Genomic DNA, 11,585 nt, shown 5'->3' on the forward strand with positions numbered 1-11,585 from the left:
TTAACTCATTTCATATAATCTTTCTTGCATTATTGAGTCTAAAACATACTACTTGTTCCAGTTATAACCAAGAAAGAGAACTGGTGCTGCCTTTTTTCACATAGATACTGAAACCTGTAAGTCATGGTAGAATCTAGTCCAAACACACCCTTCATTAAAATGCTCTTCTTTTTAGTGCCACTAATAGGGATCAGCTTTATGCATGTGGGGGGTCTTGTCTGAGGACAGCGTGAGTCTTCTGAAAAGACAGGAGAAAGCAGCTGCATCTTTGTAAGAAAAGAGGTCTGTGCCTTGCCTTATAAAACCTTGGGCTTCTAAATTATTAACTTTACTTGGCAGTATATTTCCAGTTTGTACAGCTTTAGCTTAACTGTCTGTCTGAAAATTATATAAATCTGATTGCCCCTGTCAGAGCCAGATATGCTTTAGCTCTCAGGCTTCCCAGAAATGATGTTACTTATCCTTTAGAGATGGAAGTGGTGAACTGCCAGAACAACCAGCATCTCATTATGGAGCCTGAAGCAGTTAATGCTGTTTTTGTGCAATGCTGCATTCGTTTGGGAGCACACTGACAGCAGAAGAGGCAGTAATGGCCATCTCCAATACACAGGGGAGTGGACTCATGAACGGTTTGCCTGGAACCATGAAAGGCAGGAGTGGGAGATTGCTGAAAGTTGCAGTTCAGCCAGAAAACAGCCACCAAGAACACAGAACAGCTCCACCTGCTTAAAGAAAGGAAAATTCCTGGAGAGGGATCTACTGAAGTAATGCACATTCTCATGGTGGCCACAATACAAACCGCAGCCTCTCTGAAAGTTAAGCTTGGAGAAGGCCACATGTTGGCTAGCCCCAGCTTCTGCTCTACAGCAAGATCAATCTGATGGAAAACTTGTATTTCTAAGTAAAGTCAAGGTATGCTTGAGTGTGTATATACACCACACTGGGAGTTTGCCTCTTCCCTTTTTTACTATGTTCAGCACTGTATTGGCAGGTCTCAGATATATGAACAACTCAGTCAGTAACTGGATCTTCATTTCTTTCCCCATCCTCTACCCAAAATAGAGCAGAGCTCCAGATTAATCTATTTGGCCCAGGACGGTCCAGTTAACTCTTCTGCCTCTGCCTCTCAGCTGAATGTTTAGCTATATTCTCCCAAAAGGTTTGAAGGATTTCTGTGTTCTCCAGCAGGGATCAGTCCCATTCATGTTGTAAAAAGAGAGTCAAGAGAGAAAAAAGCAAAGCAAGGTCTAGAGACTGATTTGTGGTGAATTTTCCATTTGTTTCACCAAAACAAACAACAAATGTTTTCATTCAGGTTCAAACGATACTTTTTTTCCCCAGTGCGATCTTAGTTGGGTCTTGTTGCACATATGCATTTTGACAGCCTTTAATTAAAGAACCATATGTTACATTTCTAGAGGGTCTCAAAATATTATCTTCTGCAGGCCCCACAAATTGAAAAGTCTTGATAGAAAGCTGATTGAAGGACCTACATAAGCAGAATGATTATCTTTAACTACATCCTTAAGACTTTTTGACTGATGGATCTGTTTGGGGTTTTTTTTTGTGGTTTGCCTTGTCAGAGGGACTGTCACATATGAGAAAAGTCCTTTAAACAAATCAGTAAGTAATGAGAATTGCAACACTAATAGCCATTCTATGAAAGTTTCTTCCTAGGAATAAAAATAACATTAGTTTTTATCACATGCTGTGTTTTTCTAGCATAGTTTTCCATCTTTGAGTAATGACTTGGTATAAAATAAAACTGCTAATTTGCTACGCTTGAGTTTTCACTCTCGTAACTGCTGTGCTTTAAGCTGTGTGTGCTGAAACCTGTTTTTTGCATATGCCTCAGAAGTACTGCAAGGTGTTACTATATTGCTTCTGAGAGCTTTAAAGTGCTCAAAAATGGTTAAGGCCCCCCAATGACAAGCCATAGCATGTGAATTCTCCACATGCTGGCAGAGCAGCTGCTAATATCAATTAGGTCATTATTCAATTTCTTGATATTTTTCGTTAAGATGAGAGGAAAATACAGACCTTAAAAGTTTTCTATATGATTGCAATAAAACCATTCCTTTTAGCATACAAACCCAATGAAATAATTAATGGAATGAAGCCTGGCAACACCACCTTTGCATTAAAAAAAAGATTAATAACATCAAGATGGCATGTAGTTTTGAGAATATCTTAGGCATTTCATCTTAGACTACTCCTTTTGAACAGGCTCTTAGAGTCATTTTAGGCTGTATTTAATCCTGTAATTTCTAGTGTGTTCTAGTGTAATAATGTTGAAATCTTGATTGTTATCTGCATCTCATTTCCCCACCTTAATTTAGGTCTAAAAATAATAGTTTCAGAGCTATAAGAGCTCAAATATTTCCCCATTAGCAAAAAGCTAATTCTTGAACTCATTCCAGGGGCAATTAAGTTGGAAAAGCAATTAAAGTTTCAGAAATCCCTGACAGTAGGAAAGGTTCAACCTAATATCCACAAGTACATGAAAACAAAACATATTTTAGAGTTATTAGGAAAATACGGCCTCAGACTGTGGCCAAGTGCTCACAAGAGCTGTGTTATTAACAGCCTTGCTGTGTGAAGCACGTTTCCACAGCAGGTGTCACATAGGTCCTGCAAAGCAAACTGTCAGCTCAGTACTGAATTAGTCCATGCCACAAGGACAGATGAAGAAATTTCTTGCTAGAGAGCAGCCCTCTAAATGGGCTGTGCACTACTTAGATATTCCATTTAGCTAAAGCTCTGCTACCTTTCCAAGAGCTCATATCCTTCTGCAATGCCTTCTAACAGAGGTTGCCTGCTTCAGAAGGCCTTGATAATGGCAAAAGCTTTTGGTCCTCAGCCTCACCATCATCTACAGCTAAGCTTCACCATATCCAAACCACTTGGTGTTATGCCAGTTCTTCTCACTCTTTCTTACTCACATGCTTCTCCTACCAATGAAAGTCCAAGATGAAGAAAGGAAGTGCCTATGAAGAAAAGCGTAACAGAAATGAGTAGCTTTTATGTCAGAAATATAAGCCATGTTAAAGCAAGAATCTTCGTAATCTAAGAGGCGGAAGCAGAAATAAGAAGTTTAGTGGGAAAGCACTTGGGCATCTCATGCAAAAGAAACAATATTTTTTCTGAATTTTCAGATCCCTTATACAGAGTAATTGAGCTTTAACCTTGTGTAAACTTCCTTACCAGTCAGATTAAAATAAGTTTGAAGGCTGGATTTAGTTAAACCCCTTTTCCTTGAACCTTGTGGTCAGCCTAAGCTTACAAGGTAAGATGAGATGACTGCATGAATTCAATTCATGTAAGTGCCATACAATTTCATGTAAGTGCCACTATTTCCCATTAACAGCCAGACTAGGAAACCAATGAAATTTCTCATTTCATTGAAAGTGCTCTACTCAGCACTTTTGCCCTTCTGCAGTAGGTCCCAGCTGGCCCCTAGTAGTGTAGATGCAAACACCAACAAATAAAACCAGGAGGAGGGCAATTTTGGATTTCATCTGCAAGTGGTGGAACTGTTACAATGCATAGGCTACAGAGGCACATACAATCAAGAACACTTGACACTTCACAGGTACACGGAAAGGAAATACATCTGAACCCAAAATTGCTCATCAGTTCACAAGAAAAAGAAAAAAAAAGTGCTTGTGTTTGGTTTTTGTTTGGTTTAGTTGTGAGGGTTTTTTAAAACACACACACAAACAGCACAACACCCAGCTGGTGGTGGCAGGGCTTCTGGTAATTCCCTCTGCCAGAACCTGGTCCGAGTCTGCCAGCACATTTCTGTGTGTCACGCTGTCACAATTTGTGGATTCCTGATGCCATAAACTGCTCTTATAGGCTCCAAGACTGACAAAAGCCCCTCCAGAACTAGGCAGTTATCATCTAAAAATAATCATCACCAGTATGTACCAGTGCATCAAGCCATGTCGTAGCACATTTCAAAGGAGATGCCATTTGTGAACCCAAACCAGTTTATGCCAGATGAATCTCTGACAAAACTGCAATTCCCTGTCCCAAAACATGACTCTTGGCATCCTGTACTGTAGGGTTTCCTCTGCAACATTCATTTTAAAAAGTATTTGAAAACAGAAGAAAAAGCTAATATCCTTATTGATAGTACATAGCAAATTAGTTGAGCTTTTAATCTTCTTGTTATGTACTTTTTAATTTGGGAATCTTTGCTCCTGACACACTTGTTCACACATGTTCATGCCCACTCCTAAGTCTTGGTCTCACCTAAACTGCAGTTTTCCATACCAGTCAGCCTTAGTTACACATTCAACAGGGAGGCATCTCAATGCTCACCTCACAAAGAGATATTTGAACACCTCATGGATATGCATGGGTGACCAAGAAGCACAGATCATGTTGTCATTTCTTGCTCAAGTCAAGTTCCATAGAAATGAAGATACCAGCCTGCTTGGTAAGGGTAATAAAATTGATGAATAATGATACATATTCTGTGATAGCAATTTCATTCACTGAACAGATTTGACAGTACAGTGAGGTTATTATGCATTATTTTTAGTACTAGAAATCAATAGCTCTATTGTCCTTTTCAGTTCAAATTGATTTAGATGAAGCTCGGTGTGCAGAGAGAATAATGAGGAGCACTGCCTCACATTAAATGGAAACAGAAATCATGCTCTTAGCAGGGTGTGTTTTATGATAAGGCAATTGTTCTGTGAGCAGCTTCTTATTTCAATATTTTGGATGTTTAACTAAAGTGTGTGCTCAAGACAGATGGAAGTCTTTTCAGAAATACATTTCCCCAGTAGAAAAAAAATACTTTTTTCTTTTTTTTTTTTTTTTTGGTGAAGAGGGCTACTATCAACATGATTCTCAAGTGCTTGCTGTAGAGTGGATGGACACTGAACTCATGAGGGAGGAAGATGCCACTAAAGAATAATGATGTGGCTTGGGCATCCGTCTAAGCCTGCATTCAAGTTCTTTGTTCGCCTGGGGCTTCCATCACCAGAATAAGACTCCCAGTCTATCTGGTGCCTCATTCTTGGTGAAAACCTTTGTAAAAGTCTCATTTTATTTTACTGCAGAATGGATTTTTTCATATATCCTTTTAAATGTCAAACAATTTTGCAAGGCATAAAAACTACTTTTGCCTAATCAAGGCAAGCAGCAGGACAAATTTTCCTTACAGAGCTCTGTCAGAGGACTTCATTTTTAATATGTTGATATAAGTAGCTAAGAAAGAGAATTCCATCCTCCACAAAACCAAACGCAAGTTACCTCCTCTTCAGAGCAAAATAGATCCAACCACTTTTTACTGTAACTGTGAGTGACAAATTGTCACCCTCCTACTTACCCGCCTTCTACTCAGGCATTGCCCCTGCCATCTTTTGATGTGATGCAAAGAAATCTGCTCTGCATGAAAAATAGAAGAATGAGGGACCTCCTAGTAATAATTACACTGATATGGCTCCTATTTCATTAAATACATTTATAAAATTGATAAAATGACAATAATAAACCCCTCCTGTTGTGCTTTCCTTCAGAGCTGCAACCAATTTCCCAGCTTCCTCATCTGACTGTATTAAGAGCCAAGGGAGGCTACATGACACCTGAGGACATGTGGAAGAGTAAAAGCACATGTAGTACTTCTGACAGAAGCTGGCTAGGTGTGTACACCCTTCTGTGATATACCACGCCACTTTAGACAGTCTCTTGACAGATCCCATTGACCTGTTTTGTCCAGGCAACCCAGTGATCAAGTAGTAGGTGGTGGCTCTAGTCTATGAACTCTGCCACAGAGAGGATGTGGGGATTTCTACAGTCTTAATAAGGGCTGGAAAAGGCCTAAGAGCTGTGGCCAGCTGAAGAGTTACAGCTAGACTGGAACCTTGCATGTAGGGCTCACCTGGAAGCCATTCAACGTGAGCTGCAGAACTCATTTCACCGGTTTTAAGGATGCAGAAAATAAAGGCAACTTGTGCCAGTAGATGGCACTCTGTTAATGACCTACACACACTTAAGAGCCATGCACAAATTTTGCAGTAAATACAGAGCTGGCATCTCCTTCTGTCTCCTCTGTGAAAGAGGCAGCATTTTGTTGACAGAAGATGCCCAGCTCTATCCCTAGACCCTTTGCTCCACACACTAGTATAGCTTAGCTGCTTTGTGTACTGACCTAAGCTGTGCTGGTTGATGAGCATCCTGCCTGTCTGCAACGATTCCTAGGCACAGATGGGAGGCTTAATGTCCTGCTTACCAGCCACCCCATAGCCTTACATCTTCATCTGCAGCACAGAACTGCTGCAAGATGATTCTGCCTTGGATACAAACAGAAGGTTGGGCAGGTTGAGCTTGAGGAAGAAGATACGCAATTACTGCCCCAGGAAGACGGCGGCAACTTGCAGAATAACCCTCTCATTTTGAGCCATGAAGCACATCTGAAACAAAATCTTGCTTCTAAAAGCAAGCAGCATGCTGTAAGTTTTAAGCTATGGTTATCTGCCAACTCCAATACACCCTGAAGACCTCCAGCTCTCCTCTCTCAGGCCATGCATATAAGTGGTACAGCATCTTGGCAAGGCACTTTCTATTTGAGCAAAAAGCTCAAATCACAATACACTTTCAGTTCTGTTGCACAGACTCAGACCAAAACAGGTAACTGATGCTTTGAAAATGTGACAGAAAGACGAGTTCTTCAGTTAAAGAAAAAAATTATCTTTGAGGCAGTCATTGTCTTCAACACAATCAGTTAGTTCTACTAAGGCTTTCTCAGACACTCAACACACCGTTGAAGGGCAACTTCACAGAAACTTTAAGTCACAGAGACACAATATCTGCAACACCATTATATTCTTGCTGGCATCATCCTAATTAAAACCTCTTCTTCCCTCTCAGGAGGCAGCCTTGACTGTGGGCACCACTGGATGCCTTAGAACAGAGGAATTTCCTCTGAAAGCAGCTCTCCTGTGGCACTGAATAGCAGACATCTCATTTGTTTGCTTACAACACCTTTCTCCTTTTGGTTAGATAGTAGCAAATGATCCTACTTCACTTTGATCCCATTTTGGTAAACTATCATGCTTTAAATGTCTTTCATGTTAAGTGTGTGTGTGTGGGGAGGGACACTACGGGGGAGGGGAAGGGGAGAGGGGAAGAATAAAAGAAGAATAAAAGAAAGCTCTTGGAAAATAGGACATAAGGAGTGCCTCCAATAGAATGAATATAAACTAGACACCCAGAAGCAAGAGGGGTTGACAGTTGCCACATGATAGTGCTTTTTTGTTTATCCCAATAAATAGCCCCACTTTGATGTCTTGCTAAAACTGAAGTGCCCAATAGCAGACTGAAAGCTGCATCTCATCAGTTATAACAGTTAAAATCTCCTTTAAGAGGTATTATCCACAAAACACAACTTGGGGCACACAGAGCTGAAATTCCAGGTCTGTCATGAAATGATGAGGCAATTTATTGATCTCTCAGTGGGAAACATCAGCCTCCAAAGAGAAAGCTCATTTTTCTCCATCATAGCCTGAAAACATATACTATGTGTAGCTATAAAGCTTTCAAGTAATGAGGCTTCAGGCTGCATTGCCAATCAAAATCCATTAAATGGTCTACTTAATATAGCATAAAAAATGTGTAAGCATTCCAGAGAAGTTTAACAAAAAATCCAACCCACTTGCAGTTACTCAAATTCTGCTAGAGCTTTAATAGAGGTTGAGATTATTCACTCCAATTTGGAGAAAAGCTGCAAACAATGTTGTTTAGAGCAGGAATGAAAAACTTTTTCCATTAGACAGCAGGTATCTATTTGAATTTTCCACTCCTGTGAATATATGATTTATGGTTGGACTGATGGATTCAAAATCTGGCCTGGAGAGTGACTGCTATACACAAATTCTGTGGAATTTCAGATTCTAAGTACTAGCAAAGACTGTCCCCCTCCTTCAGTCTGCCTTCTGTATACGTGTAAAAGGCACTATGATAAGCACAGGTTAGGTCATAAGCTGAGCATGCCAACAGCTAAATGCTGTTGGAAAAGGCAAATGTCTAAGACATAGGAAAAGGAGACAAGTGTATGTGGTACAAAACCCCATCCTTCTCCCCTTCTCCATGCTAGTGTTAGCAGTGCTTTTAGGTGCCACACTGAAAGCAAGCTAGTCACCAACATCAAGGAATGCAAAATAAGTTATGAAAATCAAGTAGTGTGATAAATGTGCATAGAAAATATGCGTAACATGCCACTGTCAGTGATATCATCTCCACAGGTATTTTAGAAGAAAGCTTGGAAGTTATTTTAGTACATGCATTTTCCCACAAGCATAAGCATAAAAATTGATCATCCAAAAATTCAGACAATGTTTATACATATGAATGTGAGCTCATAAAAACATAAAAAAAATAACATATATAGAAAAGATATATATATTTTAAAACTCTGCAGCTGCACATAAGGATTCAAATGCTTAAGCTTAATTTAAAGGAAAAGACAAATATTAATGGAACACCACTACAAATCGTTGCAGCTGGCCACACTGCTGTTGAAGAGCAAACAAATACAAAGAAGACTGCTTCTAGCATTCAAGCTAGAACTTTGGCGTTCACTGCCAGTTTTTGGATAAGCTGCTACTAAGCTTCTAGCAGCTTCTCAAAGGAGCTACAGACAATCCACCTCTCGTCCCTTCATCACAACTACAAAAACATAAACTCCCCACAGTCATTCCACTCTTTTCTCTGTATCTGTCTTCAGTCCATGTTTTGCTTGTTACCTCTCACATACACTACTCTTATCTTGAATTCCTCAGGGCCCATGTTGGGTGCTGAAAAAGAGAGTGATGGGTTGACCCTGGCTAGATGCCTAGTGCCCATGAAAATCACTCTGTTCCTCCCCTCCTCAGCTGATCAGAGGAGAGGAAATATGACAGAAGGCTTGCAGGTTGAGATAAGGACAAGGGAAAGATCACTCACCAATCACGGGCAAAGCAGACTCAACTTGGGAAATTAGTTTAATTTTTTTTATCAATTAAATTGGAGTAGGATAATGAGAAATAAAACCAAGTCTCAAGAGCATCTTTCCCCCACATCTCCCTTCTTCCCAAGCTTAACTATACTTCTGAATTCTACCTCCTCCTCTGCAATGGCACAAGGGGGACAGGGAATAGGGGTTGCGGTCAGTTCATCACATATTATTTTTGCCACTCCTTTCTGTTCTGCTGCTCTAGTCCTCCTCAGTATGAGGACTCATCATACTCTTCCCCTGTTTCAGTGTGAGGTTCCTTCCACCTAAGACAGTCCTCCAGGAACTTTCCCAATATGAGTCCTTCCCATACCCCCCCCCCCCCCCTTCTGGTCCATGCAAACCCAAAACACAGCTTCAGAGAGGAGAAAGAATTTGGGGGTCTAGGTAACAATCCCACAAATCCTCCTCCAGAACTCTGCCCATAATGGAAGCAGCATACAAGTGGGATACAGTCTGTAAATTGCTTGTAGGAATACAATGAACTAGGTCTTGTTTTCTAAAGCCTTGTGAATTATTCCCTGAAATGATTTGCTCCTTGACTTCACTGACTCAAGGACAAGGCCCTAAAATCCATACAAGTCACCCCATGCAGGCAGTTTTGCAGGTGTTCTGTTTATTAAAATCTGTTCAAAGAAAGGCTTATTTCCCTTGACCCATTATGTGGGTTCTGGTACAGATATACTTTTCCTCATACTAGGTCAGGCCAAGAAACTTGGGTATTAAGTTGGTCTCAGAAACCACTGACTTACAATCTTCTTTGCTGAAAGTAATTTGTACCCATTGAATGCAACGTCCATGCTGCAAAATTCGACAGATGAAACCTGTTCTGTTGACTTTTTAAAATGATTTTTCTTGAAGAGGATTAGCAAGCAAAGAGGCACTTAGATTAGCACATCACTGAGCTAATATACTACAGTTTTACCAAGGTAATTAAAGACAGAACAATGTGATGATCACATTAAGGTCATGATTAAGATCAAACCAATAAATTGAGAAGTTCAAGTGATGTAATCGTCAATAGATCAGGATACAAAATGAAACAGCAGAATTTACAGTAACAATAAACTCTTTTGTTCAAATCTTCCTTTGGAAAAATGCATGAAAACCATTTTTTATCTAGTTTGATGTCCTAGCTCCACTTTCAGAAGAAAGTGGAATGATTTGATTGAAAAAAATGCACAGATGAATGTTTATGTCCTATAACATAATTTGAACATTTGTTCTGGTCTGATATCTTTACCAAGCAGTTTTAAGCAAGCTCCACAATAACTTGACAGCATTAGAGAGATATTTCTGCCTCCTCTCATTCTCTGAGAGTGTGGTCTTTGCAGGTGGAAATAGGGAGTATTGAGGTGCTGTATGCTTTTGGTTGGACCCTTTTATAGTTCTGGCAAAGACAAGAAAAATCTCCAGTCAGAGTTGCACTGAGCTAAATAAACAATTGTAAAGGACATCAGTGATAAAAGAATGAGTGTACTCAATCTTCTACTTTGACTAAACCAAAAGAGTTTCTATCTCCCTCTCATGGTTTAAAACCAGCTGTCAACCCAGAACCAAGCAGCCGCTAGCTCACTCCTCCTCTGTTAATAATAATAATAAGGGAAATAACAAGGGAAGAGAACACAGCTGCTCATCACCCACTGACCAATACCCAGCCTGACACGAGCAGTGATCTAGACCTTCTGGGTAACTGTCCCGTTTATATAGTGGGCATGATGTGCTGTGGTATGGAATACCTCTTTGGCTAGTTTGGGTCAGGTGTCCTGTCTCTGCTTCTTTCCAGCTTCCCCTTGTCCCTAGCAGAGCATGAGACTCAGAAAGTCCTTGGTCAGAGTAAACATTACTTAGCAACAACTAAAATCATCGGTGTTATTGGCACTGTTCCCATGCTGAAAGTCAAAACCACAGCACTGCACCAGCTACTAAGAAGGAGAAAAATGACTGCTACTGCTGAACCCAGGACACTCCCTTAACAACAGCCCTCCCTGCTAACCTGCCTGACACATGTCCGTGCACATTATGCTTTGGGTAATATCTAGAAGGAGCTCTCTTAAATACACGTCTCTTGCTGAAAGCACGGTAGCCCTCCTACTCAGTTCTCTCTTCATCACTAAGGGATCAAAATAGTTTTAGGGATACAGACTTTATTCATTTTATCCCCTCCTAATTCATGAGATAATCTGTCCATTCTTTCTAATTGAAATCATAGAACAGTTAGGGTTGGAAAGGGCCTTAAGATCACCCAGTTCCAACCCCCAAAACATGTTTAGATGCCACTAAGTAGGTGTCAGTGCCTAAACTATATGCATGTTGTATGCTCTATGAGGGCTTCAAGGGGAGTGATAACCTTCTCTCCTTTCATACAACACAATGAACAAGGTTTCCTTTCTTCAGGTAAAAAAGTATCTCTCAAGCTGGTTGACATCTTCTGTAGCTGACTAGCAGAACAGTAACAATTCAAATAATAAAAAAAATTAAAAAAAAATAAAATTTTCTTTATTTACATAACTCATTGGCTTATTTCACTGTTAAACATCTCCTACCCTAGATGATATTAATATATCCTGTATTTTGT

The 11,585-nt window shown here is 40.1% G+C and overlaps 1 non-coding gene across 1 annotated transcript; it reads right to left on the reverse strand.

Annotated features, from left to right (window-relative positions):
• Positions 1–11,267: 11,267 nt before the first annotated feature.
• On the reverse strand, positions 11,268–11,379 carry LOC115946436 (U6atac minor spliceosomal RNA). The gene has a single exon (XR_004080515.2). It is a non-coding gene; the product is annotated as a U6atac minor spliceosomal RNA (small nuclear RNA).
• Between the last annotated feature and the right edge of the window lie 206 nt (positions 11,380–11,585).

The sequence above is a fragment of the Melopsittacus undulatus genome, chromosome 7 (genome assembly GCF_012275295.1).
Source record: "Melopsittacus undulatus isolate bMelUnd1 chromosome 7, bMelUnd1.mat.Z, whole genome shotgun sequence".
NCBI classification, from domain to species: domain Eukaryota; kingdom Metazoa; phylum Chordata; class Aves; order Psittaciformes; family Psittaculidae; genus Melopsittacus; species Melopsittacus undulatus.